Genomic DNA, 21,288 nt, shown 5'->3' with positions numbered 1-21,288 from the left:
ACAATGACAGCATGTACACCTGCAAAAAGTGCAAGTTTCATTTAAGTACTTCAAAATATGTCAATATAGTAGATTCTGAAACTATGCAGGTTTCTCAGGATTCTGCTGTGCAGGTCATACTTGGGCTGTAGTACTGCATACAGAAAAGAAGAACACTACTAAGATATTACAGGAGATTAGAAAGTGGTTTCCATAAGAAAAAGAATGAAGTTAAACAATGGTGGGAAGCTATCAAAACTAGTGCAAGCTAAAAGTATTCTTATGTAAACAATAACAATAACTAACTCCAGCCATGGTCACGAAACCTTACATTTTAACCCTAACGCCCCGGGATCAAACACTGATGAACTATGCTTAAGCCTCATTCACATGATCCGTGTTGCGATGTGGAGGAGGATCATGGCACGGATCCCATAGCAGTGCAGCCGCCCGGCACAGATCTCCCACACACATTATGTACGGGGGATCCATGCCGTAATCTGAATGGATCGTGTGAATGGCTGCATTCAATTTAATGGTTCCTAAAATTGTTGACAATTTTACGGAACATGTGAATGCAGCCTAAGGCTTCTTTTAGACAGGTACAGTAGGTTGCTGCCAAATGCAAGTTGTCAGGACAGGGAGGTAGGGATGAGATGTGACAGTGAGCCCTAAGTCTGAATTCACCCACTGTCCCTACCAACTTGCCTCAAACAGCCCTAGGCAGCTGCGGACAACCACGAAGACGTGCCCTATACTGTATAAGTGTAACACAGAACGAGACAGACAAACGAACACAATACAGGAGAGTTAACAAGCCAAAGTCCGAACCAAACGGGCAGCGCAGTACACAATCAGGGAACAATCGGATAGTCAAAGGTCAGGCAACATGTCGAGCAAGCAGAGGAATTAGGAACAGGGACTGCAGGAATAGACAGGGGGAGCTGGGATCAAGGTATGAAGCTTAATAACCAGCAGGGAAAGACTGTCTCCTCTTTCATTTATGAGGATCAAGAGCCCGGTCCAGATCCCCATTGAACCGGCGCTCTGATCCTAAAGGTTCCGGACAGGCAGAGGAATATGTCAATCAAAAGACTTGCTCAGCTGCAGCAATCAAGTCTGGCAGAGCCCAGTGTAACTCCTGCATTGCCGGATACTGAGAAGCAAGCGGGTGAGTAAAAAAAGGCCCAGTTCACACCAGGCTACTGCACATTCCTGACACAAGCACTGATCTTGGAAATCAGCTCTAATTAAAGGAAGCCTCAATTTCTGTCCAAGGCTGCATAAATGATTGCTGGATTATATGTTCATCCCTTCACTTACAACACTGTTGCCAGCATATCCTCTGTTTATACGGGGAGATATGCGGCAGAATAAGGGTACTATTAGACAGGCCGATGGGGGCCCGATAATAAACGTAAACGAGTGCCGATCTGCTAGATCGGCGATAATTTACTGGGCCTATTACACGCCCGATAATCGTTTAACAAGGGCTGCAGGGACATTGTTATTGATGTCCTTGCAGCCCTTGTTTAAACTGCATACATTTCCTATCCATGCTGCAGGGCTCCTCTTCCTCTGTGCTTCTCCCTGGGTCCGAGCGCTCCAGCTTCAGAGTGGCCTGTCTCAGCTGACAGGCCACTCTGAAGCTGGAGCGCATGGATCGGGCCGATTATCGCTCTGTGTAATAGTACCCTAAGAATGACCTTTGTTGATCAGACCTTTGTATATTCATCAGTTAATCCCTGTGTCTTTCACATGGTGTAATAATCCACTAGTTTAGCTAAATATAGCCCTACATATAAGGCTCTTAAAGATATGCCATCAATGCTATACTGGACAACCATGTTAATATTATGAATTAAAAATTACTTGACTTCTAAGGCTGGCAATTACTTAGAAATGAGCGCAACTCAAGCATGTCGGGCCCGATTGTTCGGCATTTAAATACGTGTGCCTGAAGAAGTTGGGAGAAGTAGGGAGTCCTGGAAAACCTCCATATTTTCCCAGGGTTGCATCCAACTTTTTCAGCCACCAGTATTCAAATGCAGAATAAATGGACTTGAACAAGCTCGAGTTGCGCTCATGTATAATTATTATTACTTGTCACAGCTTACAGACAACTCCACCAAAAAGTGGACGTGTTCTGCCTAAAAATAGAGGGAGTCCCACCCTTGTTTTAGTCTGGGGGCCTTCAACAACATTCATCCAGTCTTAATTCTTCATCATCTAGCAAACAAAACACTAAAGAGGTGATAAACTGCCTGAAGCAACAGACAGTTACGTTATGTTGTCTACATTGTTGTGGTGTGCAGCATTATTGATGCTATATACTACTTCATTAAAACAGGTGTTATAATGGTATATAATAACATGCTGCTTTGGGACACATAATTTACTAGACTGTCTATTGCCATAGTAAAAAGTTAGTAAAACTGTTATATAAATAAGGATTCTAACATTCTAACAAGCTGTGGGAGATCGGCATGTTACTATCACAGGTTTAGGGCTCCTGCACATGACAATGCTACATGCCCAAAGGCTTTAGGGGTTCATAGGTAGTCTGCGAGCTAAATTCTACATTCAACCTGGAAAAACCCTACTGTGTTGATCCAGTCAACAATGTTCCCGGTGTTTCCAGTGTCCATACTAACTTTTCAATGCACGACTTTGCTGGTGAATTTCTCCAATAGGTGTGCACAATGAACACAGGATCTTGCACAGTATAGTGAAACATGGACAGCAAAGCTTCTACTGACTACACAACTGAACCAAGGTGGCATGGGGTGATAAGCAAGAAGGCCATGGTAGGTGTCCTAGCTAGCTGTTCCATTTTTAGAAGTTTCAATAGGTTTGTCACTGCTTCAACTATAAACATGGTCGCTATGGTCACTATACCTCAAATTCTCGTAGTCTAGTCGGATATGCAGGGAGTTTTGCCCGGGGACAACTAGGAGATTAAGGGCCACATGTATCATCCTGCGAATGGATGATTTTCGGCGGAAAGTGCCGATTTGCGTACTATTTTATATGCAAATGGCCGATTTGCGAATAAAATATTCGCAAATCGGCACTTTCCGCCGAGTACGCCAGGGGGGCGGAAAGGGGGCGTGTAGTGGGCGGTACGGAGGGCGCGAACTCAGAGTCCGCGCAATTTACCATCCGTTCCACCCAAATATACGCCGAAAACCTACTCCAGTCCTCAGTTGGCGTAGGTTTTCGGCGGTGCGCAGCGGCGCGCACGGGATTTATGTAGAGGCAGTCCGCCTCTACATAAATCTCCGTAGCGCCGGAGCTGCGGGGGCATTTTTAAGTCCGGCGTAAAAAACACCGGACTTAATAAATGCCCCCCCCCCCCCCCCTAGTATCCAAAAGAAAAAGGTTTTCCAGCACTTTAATCCTTTAAAACCCTTTATTCAATAGGAATCCATTAAAATAAATGACATACAAAGTGCGTACTTGCTAATCTTCTAGATGCGTTCTGGCTACCTAGTAGCCTTGATCACTGTGACCAAGGCTACTAGGTAGCCAAAATGCATCTAACAAATTAGCAGAAACACACTTTGTCATTTATTGTAATGGATTCCTATTGAATATAGAAACTGTTTTAAAGGATTCAAATGCTGGAAAACTTGTTTCTTTTGGCTAGCTGTTCCATTTTCCTTGCTGTTGATAGTAGCAGTCGTGTTAGGGAGTACTCAACAGACATGTTAGTAGGGGTTCCTAATTCCTATTAAGATGTTTTGACCAAATTTGAAAATGGGTTTAATATCTTGGAGTTATAGCTGATTTTAACTGATCTCCAGTGAATGGGACACCCTGCGTAACAGTACAGTGAAGCCTCTTTGAGACGACCACACCAAAATGGCACTTGGTGTACTTCGGGTAGTGTTCTTGTCAAAGTATGGATAATATATGGTGGAATCCCACCTAGCACTGACCCCACAATGACTAGAGCAACCATCAATCCTGTAGCTTGAGCAGTAGTCTAACTTAAAGAGGTTTTCCAGGATTTTAATGTTTTTTCAAAAATCATCTAGCATTATTGCCTAAGTCAAGACAAACCTCTCCATATACATTTTTCTTCTCTATCAGCCTCTATTGAGATGAAAAAGCTCTTTTTATATCTTGTATTGTTTGTTTACAAGCTGCTCTGTCTGTTTACATATGCAGCACACCCAGTGGCCAGAGTTGGAATTGCAGTGTATAACAAGCTAATCAAATACCACATGTGCTGCAGCCTCAGGCCAGGTTCACACTATGTAAAAACAACGTCCGTATTTCATAACAATGGCCGTAGTTGTTATGAAATGCGACCGTTGTTTTTACATAGTGTGAACCTGGCCTAGGCATAGAATTAGATCTATTTTCTTTTTTGGACTATTTTCCTCCTGCTTCCACAGCTTCTGCCTATGGTGCAATGGTAAGTGTCAGGATTACTGTGCTCACTGAAGGGTTCGGGTCTGGTGACAGAGTTTTTTTTTTTTTTCCCCCGTCTTAGGGCCCATTAACACAGAGTAAGAACGGCAGAATTGTCCTCCGCAGAATGCCGCCAGTCTCTGTGTCATAATGACGCTCTATGGGAGGCGCGCGCGGCTCCTCTCCCTGCGCTGAAGAATGAACATGTTCATTTTTCAGCGCCAAGAAATGCACGGCGCACCTCCCATAGAGCGTCATTATGACACGGAGGCTGGCGGCATTCTGCGGAGGACAATTCCGCCTTTCTTACTCCAATGATGGCTTGTGCTAAGCATTATGGGGATTGTATTTCCTCTGCAAAGAACAAACACTGAGGTATTATACAAACAAGATGAATTTACAAAGAAAATAAAGCTCCACTGACAATACCTATTGACTCTATCTATTTGCCACAATATAATAATAATCATAATAATAATAATCATAATAATAATAATCATAATAATAATAATCATAATAATAATAATAATTTTATTATTATTATTATTATTATTATTATTATTATTATTATTATTTTGTGGCAAATAGATTTGGTTTTATTATTTATTTATAGACTTGGTTAGGTAATACATGTATACAGATATCCAGGGCAGTTTTAGAAGGTCAATAGGTATTGTCAGTAGAGCATTATTTTCTTTGAAAATTCATCTTGTTTGTATAATACCCTGAGTGTTTCTTGTTTGCAGAGGAACTACAATCCCCATAATGCTTAGCACAAGCCATCACTGGAAAATAAGATGGAAAAAAAAAATCAAACTCAGGTTCTGAACCCTGATCAGTGAGCTTGGTAATCCTGACACTTACCATTGCTCCAGAGGCAGAGGCTGGAGAAGCTGGAGGAACATAGACCATACCAGTGTTCTGCCTCACAGAGATCCTCTCCACCCCTGTCCCGACCTCCCGACCAGGCCCGGACTGGTAATCTGGCAAGGCGGGCAAATGCCCGCTGGGCTGGCCAGATTACTAGTCTGTGGGCCGCCCGGGCTGTCTAATGGAAAAAAAAAAAATCACCGCTGCGGCCCGCTCCTGACATGCTCCTCCAATCCAATCAACGTGGGGCCGCAGCGGCCCCTCATTGATTGGCGGAGCACGTCAGGAGCGGGCCAGCCGGGGTGAGGTGAGGTGAGCGGGCTGTGGTAGCGGGAGGGGGCTGCGGTGGCGTGTCTCCGCCCCGTTGTGCTTCCCCCAAGTGCCAAGGGCCGCAGACGTGCCGCGCGCAGGCACGTCTGCAGCCACCTCCACCAGGCCCCCAGCGGTGACGTCACTTCCCTGACGCGCCGCTGAGGACCTGGAGGAGAGAGAGCCGCAGCCGCCGCCGCCGCCGCCACCACGCTGCTGCAGCAGAAAGAAGATGCTGAAGATCCGGAGAAAGAAGCTGCTGGGAGCGAGGTGAGGTGAGAATGTTTTTTTTTTTTTTTTAACCCCTTCACATGTGGCCACACAGGGAGGGCATGCAGGGGGGCTATTCTATATGGGAGGGGGTGCAGGGGGGCTATTTTATATAGGAGGGGATGCAGGGGGCTATTCTATATGGGAGGGGGATGCAGGGGGGCTATTTTATATAGGAGGGGATGCAGGGGGCTATTCTATATGGGAGGGGGTGCAGGGGGGCTATTTTATATAGGAGGGGATGCAGGGGGCTATTCTATATGGGAGGGGGATGCAGGGGGCTATTCTATATGGGGGGGATGCAGGGGGGGCTATTCTATATGGGAGGGGGATGCAGGGGGGGCTATTCTATATAGGAGGGGGATGCAGGGGAGGCTATTATATATAGGAGGGGGATGTAGGGGGGCTATTCTATATGGGGGGGATGTAGGGGGGCTATTCTATATGGGAGGGGATGCAGGGGGCTATTCTATATGGGAGGGGATGCAGGGGGCTATTCTATATGGGAGGGGGATGCAGGGGGCTATTCTATATGGGGGGGATGTAGGGGGGCTATTCTATATGGGAGGGGATGCAGGGGGCTATTCTATATGGGAGGGGGATGCAGGGGGCTATTCTATATGGGAGGGGGATGCAGGGGGCTATTCTATATGGGAGGGGGATGCAGGGGGCTATTCTATATGGGAGGGGGATGCAGGGGGGCTATTCTATACAGGAGGGGGATGCAGGGGGGGCTATTCTATATAGGAGGGGGATGCAGGGGGGGGCTATTCTATATGGGAGGGGATGCAGGGGGGGCTATTCTATATAGGAGGGGGATGCAGGGGAGGCTATTATATATAGGAGGGGGATGTAGGGGGGCTATTCTATATGGGAGGGGATGCAGGGGGCTATTCTATATGGGAGGGGGATGCAGGGGGCTATTCTATATGGGAGGGGGATGCAGGGGGCTATTCTATATGGGAGGGGGATGCAGGGGGCTATTCTATATGGGAGGGGGATGCAGGGGGCTATTCTATATGGGAGGGGGATGCAGGGGGCTATTCTATATAGGAGGGGGATGCAGGGGGGGCTATTCTATATAGGGGGGGGCTATTCTATATGGGAGGGGGATGCAGGGGGGCTATTCTATATGGGGGGGATGCAGGGGGCTATTCTATATAGGAGGGGGATGCAGGGGGGCTATTCTATATTGGAGGGGGATGCAGGGGGCTATTCTATATGGGAGGGGGATGCAGGGGGCTATTCTATATGGGAGGGGGATGCAGGGGGCTATTCTATATAGGAGGGGGATGCAGGGGGGGCTATTCTATATAGGAGGGGGATGCAGGGGGGGGCTATTCTATATGGGAGGGGGATGCAGGGGGGCTATTCTATATGGGGGGGATGCAGGGGGCTATTCTATATAGGAGGGGGATGCAGGGGGGCTATTCTATATGGGGGGGATGCAGGGGGCTATTCTATATAGGGAGGGGGATGCAGGGGGGCTATTCTATATGGGGGGGATGCAGGGGGCTATTCTATATAGGAGGGGGATGCAGGGGGGCTATTCTATATGGGGGGATGCAGGGGGCTATTCTATATGGGAGGGGGATGCAGGGGGGCTATTCTATATTGGGGGGATGCAGGGGGGCTATTCTATATGGGAGGGGCATGCAGGGGGGCTATTCTATATGGGAGGGGGATGCAGGGGGCTATTCTATATGGGAGGGGGATGCAGGGGGGGCTATTCTATATAGGGAGGGGGATGCAGGGGGGGCTATTCTATATAGGGAGGGGGGTGCAGGGGGGCTATTCTATATGGGAGGGGGATGCAGGGGGGCTATTCTATATGGGAGGGGGATGCAGGGGGGCTATTCTATATGGGAGGGGGATGCAGGGGGCTATTCTATATAGGAGGGGGATGCAGGGGGGCTATTCTATATGGGGGGATGCAGGGGGCTATTCTATATAGGAGGGGGATGCAGGGGGGCTATTCTATATGGGGGGGATGCAGGGGGCTATTCTATATAGGAGGGGGATGCAGGGGGGCTATTCTATATAGGAGGGGGATGCAGGGGGGCTATTCTATATGGGGGGATGCAGGGGGCTATTCTATATGGGAGGGGGATGCAGGGGGGCTATTCTATATTGGGGGGATGCAGGGGGGCTATTCTATATGGGAGGGGCATGCAGGGGGGCTATTCTATATGGGAGGGGGATGCAGGGGGCTATTCTATATGGGAGGGGGATGCAGGGGGGGCTATTCTATATAGGGAGGGGGATGCAGGGGGGGCTATTCTATATAGGGAGGGGGGTGCAGGGGGGCTATTCTATATGGGAGGGGGATGCAGGGGGGCTATTCTATATGGGAGGGGGATGCAGGGGGGCTATTCTATATGGGAGGGGGATGCAGGGGGGCTATTCTATATGGGAGGGGGATGCAGGGGGGCTATTCTATATGGGAGGGGGATGCAGGGGGACTTTTCTATATGGGGGGATGCAGGGGGGCTATTCTATATAGGGGGATGCAGGGGAGGCTATTCTATATGGGAGGGGGATGCAGGGGGGGTATTCTATATGGGAGAGATGCAGGGGGTATTCTATATGGGAGGGGGATGCAGGGGGGCTATTCTATATGGGAGGGGGATGCGGGGGGGCTATTCTATATAGGGAGATGTACAGCAGGGGGGCTATTCTATATGGGGGGATGCAGGGGGGGCTATTCTATATGGGGGGATTTATAGATGAGGATGTTGCTGGAGCAAGAAGCCTAAAATGTCTGTCTGACAGATCCCGTGGAGAGGAGTCATGGCCAGAGAAGCCTTCCTGATGACCGGAGCCAGATGGAGAAGAAAAGGAAAAGTGCAGAGAAGACGCCTACTGTGAGTGACAGGATGTAACTGCACTATAATCACCTGTAAGGTCTGCAGAACCTTTATACAGCTGGGATCTGCCTCAGTATCAGGGGTGTCACACTCCTGCCCTCCAGGTGTTGCAAAACTACAATTCCCGTCATGCTTTAGCTGTCCAGGCATGATGGGATTTGTAGTTTTGTGTTACGGCCGCGGCGGCGTCCCGCGTTCCGGGCCGCCGCCGCGACCGCTACCTGCCCTATGCAGCAGCCGGTGTCCATAGTCGGGGACCCGGCGCTGCTGTCACCTCGGCCCCGGGGGGCGCCTCACCTCTCCACGCTCCTGTCTCCCGCTGTGCCGGCCGGCGCGCGCGTCCCCGCCTCCTAGGGCGCGCGCGCGCCGGCTGTCTCAGATTTAAAGGGGCAGTGCGCTCCTAATTGGTAGTTGCACCCAATCACTCCCCTATAAATCCCAGCATGCCCTGTCCTTAGTGTTGGAGCCTCTACATGCTTCCCATAGCGTTTGGCCCAGCTCCCTGTTGTTCCTGAGTCCTGTCCGTTACCTGGTCCCTAGTCCCTGTTCCTGGTTCCTGTTCCCCTGTCACTCCACCTGTTCCTGTGTCCAGCTTGTCACGTGCTCTCTCATCTGCAGACTATTGCCTGTGCCATCTCCAGCCACGCCTCGCCTGCCGACACCAGCAACCAAGCCAGGGGTAGCGACCTGGGGGTCGCCTGCCGCAGCAAGTCCATCCCGCCTTGCGGCGGGCTCTGGTGAAAACCAGCGGCCCCTTAGACTCCGCTCCCTGGTGAGGTTTGTGCCACCGCTGGTGCCGGTCCAGTGGATCCACTACTCCGGGCGTTACAGTAGGCTCCAACCATGGATCCCGGCGAGGTGCCCGATCTCCGTGACGTCGCCAGAGTGGTCACTCAGCAGGCGCAACAAATCCAGAAACAGTCACAGCAGATCCAGCAACTCACTGCCGCCTTACAGCAGCAGACTACTGCCCAGCGCACACCACCTCCTGACGCTTCTTCTTCACTCCGACTGGCCCTCCCAAGCAAGTACTCTGGGGACTCTAAGTTGTGCAGAGGATTCTTGACTCAGTGCACCATGCACATTGAACTTTTGAGTAGTCAGTTTTCCACCGAGCGCTCTAAAGTGGCTTTCATCATCAGCCTATTAGAAGGTAGAGCCCTGGCCTGGGCCACGCCACTGTGGGACCGTGATGATCCAGTTGCTGCCAATCTCCGGGCCTTCCTATTTGAGTTTCGCTCCGTCTTTGAGGAACCTGCCCGTGCTTCTTCAGCCGAGACTGCTCTCCTCAATCTCTCTCAAGGCAGCTCCTCTGTTGGTGACTACGCCATCCAGTTCCGCACCCTGGCAGCCGAATTGGACTGGAACGAGGCCGCCCTATTGGCCACCTTCAAGAAGGGCCTGTCTAGTCGTGTGAGAGACGTGCTCGCTGCCCGAGACCTGCCTACCTCCCTGAACGAACTCATTCTACTGGCCACCCGAGTTGATACTCGTTTTTCGGAGAGGGAGGAGGAGGTTCGGCATGAACATTTACTAACCCGTTCCCGTCGCCATCCCCAGCTGGCGCCAGTTTTCCAGAATCCTGACCTTTCGATGTCCCAACCCTCTCCTGAGATTCCTATGCAGGTGGAACGGGCTCACCTGACGCCTGATGAAAGAATCCGGCGCCTGGAGCAGAATCTCTGTCTCTATTGCGGTGGTTCCGATCACTTCCGGCTGGGATGTCCCCTACGTCCCCAAACATCCGGAAAATGCTCGCACCTAGGTCCGGTGGGACAGGTGTCCCTAGGTGTGAATGCCACCATTCCAAGTCTGTCTATGCCAGTTTCCATCCGGACTCCCTCAGGACAAAATCATCAGACTACTGCCTTCCTCGATTCTGGGTCAGCAGGCAGTTTTATTGCGGCAACATTGGTCCAAAGATGGCGGCTACCCGTGACCCGACTAGCCAGGCCCCTGACTATCTCCTCGGTCACAGGCGAAATTCTTACCGACCGTGTGTACTACCAGACCGCATCTTTAGTCCTCCAGGTGGGTCCTTCACATCAAGAAGAGATATCCTTCTACGTCCTGCCCCATTCTTCCCCCGCGGTCCTCCTGGGACTCCCGTGGCTACAAAAACATGCCCCTCAGGTGGACTGGAGAACCGGGGAGATTCTCAGTTGGGGTCAGGACTGTTCCCACCAGTGTCTCAAGTCACCTCAGACCAAGTGTATTATGTCATTTCCTGTCCCGGCCAAGCCTCTATCCGGCCTACCGGCAGAAGACCAAGACTCGGCGGATGCCTTCTCTGCCGAGGTGTACCCTCTCCCCGTACCCAAGACTAAGGTCGTATCCTCTCACCACCGGAAGAACTTACAGAAGGTCCCTTGCCACGTTATACCGCCTGATCGCCTAGTACCAGTCGTCACCTCCACTCTTCAGAGAGTACCCCCCGGAAAGACTCATGTTCACCCTGCGCTTCGAAGAGGTATTTTGAACTGGGGACATTCCTCGTTGGAGGCCGGGCACCCGGGAGTCCGTAAGACCGGCCAACGGATCTCTCGCCACTACTGGTGGCCCAGCCTATCCCAAGATGTCAAAGACTTTGTGGCTTCCTGTGCCATTTGCAGGCAAGAAAGAGGGGGAGGCCAAAGGGGGGGGGGTACTGTTACGGCCGCGGCGGCGTCCCGCGTTCCGGGCCGCCGCCGCGACCGCTACCTGCCCTATGCAGCAGCCGGTGTCCATAGTCGGGGACCCGGCGCTGCTGTCACCGCGGCCCCGGGGGGCGCCTCACCTCTCCACGCTCCTGTCTCCCGCTGTGCCGGCCGGCGCGCGCGTCCCCGCCTCCTCGGGCGCGCGCGCGCCGGCTGTCTCAGATTTAAAGGGGCAGTGCGCTCCTAATTGGTAGTTGCACCCAATCACTCCCCTATAAATCCCAGCATGCCCTGTCCTTAGTGTTGGAGCCTCTACATGCTTCCCATAGCGTTTGGCCCAGCTCCCTGTTGTTCCTGAGTCCTGTCCGTTACCTGGTCCCTAGTCCCTGTTCCTGGTTCCTGTTCCCCTGTCACTCCACCTGTTCCTGTGTCCAGCTTGTCACGTGCTCTCTCATCTGCAGACTATTGCCTGTGCCATCTCCAGCCACGCCTCGCCTGCCGACACCAGCAACCAAGCCAGGGGTAGCGACCTGGGGGTCGCCTGCCGCAGCAAGTCCATCCCGCCTTGCGGCGGGCTCTGGTGAAAACCAGCGGCCCCTTAGACTCCGCTCCCTGGTGAGGTTTGTGCCACCGCTGGTGCCGGTCCAGTGGATCCACTACTCCGGGCGTTACATTTTGTAACAGCTGGAGGGACAGAGTGTAACATCTGTGTTCTATTGTCGCTGCTTTGGGAGAATATTGGTCTTTATATAATGGCTGTTATTTGGTGCCAGTATAGTGGTATTATCCAGTCACTGTATGGTGAGAGTAGTGGGCATGGTGTGATGGTATAGTGGTATTATCCAGTCACTGTATGGTGAGAGTAGTGGGCATGGTGTGATGGTATAGTGGTATTATCCAGTCACTGTATGGTGAGGGTAGTGGGCATGGTGTGATGGTATAGTGGTATTATCCAGTCACTGTATGGTGAGAGTAGGGGGCATGGTGTGATGGTATAGTGGTATTATCCAGTCACTGTATGGTGAGAGTAGGGGGCATGGTGTGATGGTATAGTGGTATTATCCAGTCACTGTATGGTGAGAGTAGGGGGCATGGTGTGATGGTATAGTGGTATTATCCAGTCACTGTATGGTGAGAGTAGTGGGCATGGTGTGATGGTATAGTGGTATTATCCAGTCACTGTATGGTGAGAGTAGTGGGCATGGTGTGATGGTATAGTGGTATTATCCAGTCACTGTATGGTGAGAGTAGGGGCATGGTGTGATGGTATAGTGGTATTATCCAGTCACCGTATGGTGGGAGTAGTGGGCATGGTGTGATGGTATAGTGGTATTATCCAGTCACCGTATGGTGGGAGTAGTGGGCATGGTGTGATGGTATTACTCGTATTATTGGTAATTCTAGTGTTGTATATAGTGGATTGTATTCAGTCACAGTGTAGCGGTATTAGTCACTATGTGGTGATAATGGCCGTGCTCATGGTGGGGTGATATTATTTGTTACTTATATACTGTTAGTATAGGAAATATTGGTGGGTTTGCTTAGTGACAGTATGGCAGTAACGTGTACAGTATGGTGATAATATTTGCTTACTGGTGTTAACTATGACAGTGTTATCATGCACAGAAAAAAGATAGATAGATAGATAGATAGATAGATAGATAGATAGATAGATAGATGATAGATAGGAGATAGATAGATAGATAGATAGATAGATAGATAGATAGGAGATAGATAGATAGATAGATAGATAGATAGATAGATAGATAGATAGGAGATAGATAGATAGATAGATAGATAGATAGATAGATAGGAGATAGATAGATAGATAGATAGATAGGAGATAGATAGATAGATAGATAGATAGATAGATAGATAGATAGATAGGAGATAGATAGAAGATAGATAGGAGATAGATAGATAGAAGATAGATAGGAGATAGATAGATAGATAGATAGATAGGAGATAGATAGATAGATAGATAGATAGATAGATAGATAGATAGATAGATAGGAGATAGATAGATAGATAGATAGATAGATAGATAGATAGATAGATAGATAGATAGGAGATAGATAGATGATAGATAGGAGATAGATAGATAGGAGATAGATAGATAGGAGATAGATAGGAGATAGATAGATAGGAGATAGATAGATAGGAGATAGATAGGAGATAGATAGATAGATAGGAGATAGATAGGAGATATATAGATAGATAGATAGATAGATAGATAGATAGGAGATAGATAGATAGATATGAGAGAGATAGATAGATAGATAGATAGATAGATAGATAGATAGATAGATAGGAGATAGATAGATAGATAGATAGATAGGAGATAGATAGATGATAGATAGGAGATAGATAGATAGATGATAGATAGGAGATAGATAGATAGATAGATAGATAGATAGATAGATAGGAGATAGATAGGAGATAGATAGGAGATAGATAGATAGATAGGAGATAGATAGGAGATAGATAGATAGATAGGAGATAGATAGATAGGAGATAGATAGATAGGAGATAGATAGATAGATAGGAGATAGATAGATAGATAGATAGATAGATAGATAGATAGATAGATAGATAGATAGATAGGAGATAGATAGATAGGAGATAGATAGGAGATAGATAGATAGATAGATAGATAGGAGATAGTTAGATAGATAGGAGATAGATAGATAGGAGATAGATAGATAGGAGATAGATAGATAGATAGATAGATAGATAGATAGATAGATAGGAGATAGATAGATAGATAGATAGATAGATAGATAGATAGATAGATAGGAGATAGATAGATAGATAGATAGATAGATAGATAGATAGATAGGAGATAGATAGATAGGGGATAGGAGAGATAGATAGATAGATAGGAGATAGATAGATAGATAGATAGATAGATAGATAGATAGGAGATAGATAGATAGGAGATAGATAGATAGATAGATAGATAGATAGATAGATAGATAGGAGATAGATAGATAGGGGATAGATACTATAGATAGATAGATAGATAGATATCCAGTAGGAAATGGCTATCTAGCAGCTTATTATGTAGCTTTGACCGCCATTATATGGAGTGCAGACATAGTCAGGATAAAAGGGATTTAAAAAATATAGTAACTTTTGTCCAAAAAGAGCAACACCCTGTCCTCAGACTGTGTATGGTTATTACAACTTGGCTCCATTCACTTCAATGGAACTGAGCTGCAATACCTCACACAAACTGAAGAAGAGTGTGGCGCTGTTTCTGGAAGAAGGTGGCCATGTTTTTCTCCTATAAAGGGAATCTGTGAGGTCCGTACCAGGTCTAGGGCTATAAATCTCAGCAGACAGGTGTGAGGAGATATCACTGACCTTTAGTCCAGTGTAAACTTATATAATTGTCCTTTTCATTTCCAACTAAAGTTTCACAACAGCAGCGGCAGCAGCAGCACCCTATACGTCCATCAGTCAGAGCAGGCAGGGGCGGGGGCAGAAGGTGCTGCTGTGGCTCCACCTCTGTGACACTTCAGCTGGTAATGAAAAGAATGATTATAGAGGTTTACACTGGACTAAAGGTCCGATCCCTGACCTGTACGCTGGGATCTACAGCTGTGTACCTGGTATAGACCCCACAGGTTTCCTGTAAGGGCACGTTCATACCTAATCAAATGCGGATTTGATGCTTCTTATTTAATCAGTTGAAATGAATGCATATATATGCCGCATCAAATCATCAGCAGATCATGTTATAGCATTATTTTCAGGTGCTGATGGTGGGGTTCACATGTTTAGGGGAGTAGTGGGGACATGGCTAAATGAAGCAGAATTTGCTACAGCTCATATTTTACACGGCTATCCATGATATATAGGGAAGGATATGGTATGTGGGCTGCTGGGGTTTGATTGCCAGGGCTGATTTTAAGTCCCAGTCCGGCCCTGCTCCCGACAGACATAGGAGGACACCAGCAGCAGCAGCTCTATCTATAGGAAGGTTCTCACTGACATCCCATGAGTCCTGTGTGTGTGTGGAGGGGGGAGGCTTAGGACGGGGTGGAGATGATTTCTGTGTTGGGACAGAGAGAGCTATCAGATCGGCAGCAGCACAGACACACAGCATCTCCCTCCCAGAGTGACTCTCACTGCTCCTGCTCTGGAAGGGATACAGCCTGCTGCAGCATTGTGTGATTCACTCTGAGGACGGAGAGACACTGTAGAAGTCTGTGCTGCTGCAGAGAGCCAATCAGAAAGCATCAACACCTGAGTCCCTCCCCCTCTCCACACAAAGGACTCAGCAGCGTCTAGCTCTATCAGAGGACACATGCAGAGACAGGAGTGATGTCACCGAACCGGAAACACAGACGGTCCGGGATGTGACAGGAAGTCAGAAGCTCAGGAGCAGCCAAGTCATGTGACCAGCAGGGGAATCTCCTAGAGCTGACAAGTAATGTTAGGGAAGTATATTAGAAAAGGGTTAACCTTGGTTAACCCTTTCCTAATACCAAAAATCAATTTTTCCTGGAAAACCCCTTTAACACAAGATGTGATAATATGACTTCATTATACGTGCCTCTGTTGTTATCCCATGCTAATATCTGAATGGCTGTAGGGTATATTATGCATAAAACATCCAAGACACCAGAACTCTCTATTTTTAACCATTGTTTTAAACTGTATCCTCAAGTCCTAAAGACACAGGTACATTTTAAAGTGATGCTGTCAAAAATGAGGGGTTATAACCCAAATATCCAGTATAACTAATGCTCCTGGAAAGGGGAGAAATAGAATCACAGAATATTGTCGGCAGATAGAGAACTGGTCCATCGAGTCTGATATTATTTCCTTTATTATTATTATCTTAGGATAGATATGTGCTTAGCCCAGGCAGGTTGAACTTCAGTTATTGTGGCTTTACCAGCCACATCTGAACCTTACCAACCTCCTTAACCTCATATAACCCTCACATATTTAACATGATTGAATGAAAACTTTTAAATGATAAACTAATAAAGCACAATGTGAGGAATACATGTGAGTTTGTCCACACAGCTAGGTACACTTTTAAGAAAGGCAACGTAAAACCATGAGCTAGGGCGTAGCTAGGATTCATGGGGCCCCATAGCAAAAAAAATAAAATCTCTTGTGACCAGAGGCAGCTAAAAAAGTGATTAGCAGAACACAGAGCCAATGGCTGCTTGCTCTGTCAGTCCACTGTATTTAACTATAAGGGCCTATTAGGAGCCCTTATGGTTAAATACACCGGTTCAGGAGCGAACTACCACCTACTTAACCCCTTATATACCGCTCTGTGTAAGTGACCCAGTGTTCACTTTCATGCTGCAACACAAAAGAGATCTCTGCTTTCACTGCTCATGCGCTAATAACCCCTGACCTCTAGCACAGTTTCCTACTTGATCGCAGAACAGAGGTCAGGGGTTATCAGAGCAGTGAAGCAGACATCTCCTTGTCCTCTGCATATTAACCTTTTTTTGTGTTGCAGCATGTAAGTGAACACTGGGTCACTTATACACTACAATAGATTAAGGGGTTAAGAAAAAGGACACAGAGGACTCTTATCTTCCCTGTGCACCCCCGAGCCTCCCTCCCCCATGGGCCCCATAGCAGCTGCCTAGCCTGCCTCTATGGTAGCTTCGTCACTGACCATGAGCCTATTCATTCTTCATCTTGGGGGAAAAAAAATGATAGTGGAAAAAAGTTGTTCTCTGGGAGCCTATTTTAGTACCCTGAATAAAGCTTGATAGTTATATGATGGACAGTCATCCAGTAATCCCCACCGATCCCTAGCATTCTCATTGCTAATACATAGCTACCATTTTCCTTCTATCTTACCTCTTCTACACATGTGCAATTTTCGATGCAGTGCAAGCTGGCCACTCTACTACGTGTATGCTGTAGGTTCTTTCAGTTAATCTTCTATAAAATATTCTCCATTACCCTGACTCATTCATTTCCTAATTGGTTGCCTATTTCACCTACACATTGCCCTGAACCATCCCGAAAACAATAAATAGACTGTCCAAAACGGTCACTGTCACTTAAAAAAAAAAAATAAAATTATATGTGTCAAAGAGATGCATCTGTCTTGGTTATATTGCATAAAGCTGGGAGAGAATGGGCTCAGTGCGCAATTCTCCTGGCTCGTTCTAGCAATCTGTTGGGGTCTGGATACTTAGACACCGACCAATCAAAACTTTTTTAATTATTAAAGCCCATTTAAGTATTAAACCATTGGGAATTTGTTTTTCCCTCTGCTGCCTTCTTTATAATCTTCCCCATAGAGACCAAATAGAAAGTGCTGATGTTGCAATTTTTATATATAATATTAGTCAGCTATTGGCTATTCCTTCAGTGATGCACTAAATACTATCTACCTGTGGCTTATACAGTACATTATCTGCTTGCATTTTGCAGATGGTATGTAGGCAGGCATGGCTATCAATACTCTATTGTTATTCGGACGATCCTGTATATACAGTAAACAGAGACGCTGCCAACTAGTGCAGAGTGAGCCGATGAGTCACATTCTTTGGCTATCAGGTAATACCACCTGCATGGAAACAAAAGCTGCACATCCCTCTGAAGTTCTGCTACAAAGGTGTGGCAGCAATGCTAAAGTGCGAGGCTGCTCGTGACACTGAGAACTTGCTATATTCTGCCTATCTTGCTGGATGATGATCCTTAACAGCCAATAGCAAGAAGACAAGTGTAATGTATTCAAGTTGCTCCAGGCAAGGGAGACTAGGTGAACAGATACATGCCTGTCTAAAAACAAATAGAAGGTGTACCTTACATGCCAACCCAATACTACTACCACACCCCATATGTAAGAGTGTGAGAGTGTGACACCTCCTGGACAACAGTGAGATATACATAAGGATGTAAAAAAATAAAAGTTTAATCTGAATTACAAATTTCCCTTTATACCATCATATATATATATATATATATATATATATATATATATATATATATATCTACATATATATATATATATACACACCTCACACTATAAAATGTAGAACTGGTAACTGGAAACATGAATTTTGTAATTATTCCTACTTTGCTAAATTTCTATGCCTATGTATCATGTGGTGGTTTTGGTGGTTTCCTAACAGGAGCTGCCCCTTGGCTGGGTCCTTCCGGAGGGATATCTGGCTAGTCCTGTGTTTTGAGACTCTTCAATGAGGCTCCACGGGCTCCTCTTTTGCATATTTATGCGTCATGTAGGCCTTCAACCGCTAACAGACCAATGTAAAGGTGTCAGCGATCAGCCGAGGAGTGGGAATACACCCGATCCTTGGTTAATCGCATCTTTTGTGCGGATGGTAAAATCTATTGCTATTGGTTGCACATCTCCCTGTTTAAATGGGGGATGTGCGGCTGATAGCAATACATTTAAATAGCCGCACAATTGATGCACTTATAGTTCTTGCAGCCAATCAATTAATCGTGTCTTCTAAAGGCACTGCAAATCTTTGCGTTTGCGTCCTGGCATGGTTCCATATTAATTCTTTTAAAAGGATCTTTACATTATTTTTGTATAAAGCACTAGTGTAAATATAATAATTCTTCTGTACAGAGTGAAGGTTGGCACTATGTGGCTGGGTAGTACAGCGGTGGAGAGTTTCCACCCCAAGTACCACGTTACTGCAGGTTGTACTCTGTGGTTTGGGCCAAGTACAAGTGGATCAGCACCAGTTATAAAGGTGCTCATGTACTTTATACTTAAGTGGACCAGAACTGTCGTTGGCAGCGTGTTCAGTAAGATGTACGGGCGACTACCAACTCCCCACCAATAGAAGTTGCACAAAAATGCTCTAGAAAAATACAAAAAAAATAAATAAAATAAATTGTACTGCTTTACGAGAAGAGTATTGAAGGACTGTGGAACAGTAAAATGAAATTTATTTGTGAACAGACAACACCCCCTACAGGAAGAAATTAGTAAGAGATTACTCATAGGATTAACCTTACATTAAAAGCTGATAAACTAAGGTTACATATCAGTGCAACATTTACACAGAACCATGGAAACAAACCAGACATTATAGACACTGGTAATAATAACCTACATTTATTGCAGCAATATAATCTACACCACTTTACAATCTGAGAAACAATTCACAGTAACAAATAGTGATGTAAACAGACATGTACTTTTTCAAGCAGTAACACACACAGAACACAAACTAGATCTCCCCACTGCCACCATTATAATGCCAAGGCTGGAAACAGTATAACAACACCACCCCCACCCCCCAAAAAAATAAAAATAAAAAATAAACACTATATAGGGGGATATTTATCAAACATGGTGTAAAGTGAAACTGGCTCAGTTGCCCCTAGCAACCAATCAGATTCCACTTTTCATTCCTCATAGACACTTTGTAAAATGAAAGGTGGAATCTGATTGGTTGCTAGGGGCAACTGAGCCAGTTTCATTTTACACCATGTTTGATAAATTTCCCCCTATACTCACCCTAAACTTGCTGCCATTCTTGCAAACCCTGCAGAGTGATGCTGCAGGTTTTATGTATGCTGAATGACTCAGAAGGTGGTCTGAAAGGGACAATAACATTATTGTAAAATTCAAAAAAACATATCTGAAAATTTTATGTATTTAAGCAACTGCATTGTGTAGGTTACTATACTACAATGATTATATTATCTTTTTGCCAGTTTATATTCCTTCAACCACCAATAGAGATAATCAATATGGCCTCTGGCTGTATCCATGTCTTTCAGGCAGCCTTAGGGTCCTATTCCACGGGCCGAGCAGGGCCCGATCAACGATGTAAACAAGCGCCGATCTGCTAGATCGGTGCTCGTTTACTGGGCCTATTCCACGGCCACGATAATCTTTTAGTGAGGGCTGCAGGGAAATCGTTACCGATGTCCTTGCAGCCCTTTTATCACACATTACCTGTCCTGGCTGCAGTCCTTCTCCTTCTCTTGGTCCCGCGCCGCAGCAGCTTCGGAGCGGGGCTGTCTGAACTGACAGACCGCTCAGCCAATCACTGGCTGCGGCGGTTCCAGACAGTGATTAGCCGAGTGGTCTGTCAGTTCAGACAGCCCCGCTCCGAAGCTGCTGCGGTGCGGGACCGGGAGAGAAGGAGAAGACCTGCAGCCCGGACAGGTAATGTATGATGTTTTGAAATCGTCAGACGCCGCTGCGCACCGCTATTCCACCGTAGCGATGCGCGAGTGGCGAACGATTATTTTAGGTTTGAACCTAAATGAACGATCAGCCGATGACACGATCATCGGCTGATCGTTCTCTCGGCCGATTATCGCTCCGATTCGGCCGATTATCACTCCGTGGAATAGGCCCCTTTTTCACTAGTCGGACACAAGAATTCTTCTTAAAAAGATAATACAGTAATACCTCGGTTTTCGAACGTTTTGGAACTCGAACTGCTTGGTATTCGAATGAAAATTTACCCAGAAATAGTGTTTGGAATTCGAACTTTCCTTGCTTTTTGAACGTTTATCGAACGTTTTTGCGAGCGTGGATGGTGGGTTGTACCTGACGAGTTAAGCAGTGGTGAGGCTTCACATACGGTACAGTGCTGTATAAGACTGCTGGAGTGCATATACAGTGCAGTAGTAGTACAGGCAGTGCACCACCATCTCCCATTCATTACAGTGCTTGGATGGGGGGGGGGGGACACTATACAGTAAAGGATGGGTGAGGAGTTGGTGACTACTGTACTATAATTGCTGGTTCTGATGAACATTTCTTATGTTTATTGTCCTGTACAGTATAGTGCTGTTCTGTACTGTACTGTAGGGATTATACTGAGCACTTATCAGTGTAATAAATGAGTATTGTAGGTAATTATTGGTAGCTGCTGGAACCAATTAATCACATTTACATTATTTCCAATGGGAAGACACTGCTCGGTTTTCAAACTGCTTGGTTCTCA

The 21,288-nt window shown here is 46.7% G+C and overlaps 1 long non-coding RNA gene across 1 annotated transcript in view; it reads right to left on the bottom strand.

Moving 5' to 3' along the window:
- The window catches only part of LOC138792573 (uncharacterized), a 70,920-nt gene that overhangs the window by 17,982 nt on the left and 31,650 nt on the right, over positions 1-21,288 (bottom strand). The window lies entirely within an intron of this gene.

Source organism: Dendropsophus ebraccatus, chromosome 5 (assembly GCF_027789765.1).
Source record: "Dendropsophus ebraccatus isolate aDenEbr1 chromosome 5, aDenEbr1.pat, whole genome shotgun sequence".
NCBI lineage: Eukaryota > Metazoa > Chordata > Amphibia > Anura > Hylidae > Dendropsophus > Dendropsophus ebraccatus.
Note: the sequence above shows the minus strand (reverse complement) of the source record. Positions and strands in the feature narration are given on the sequence as shown.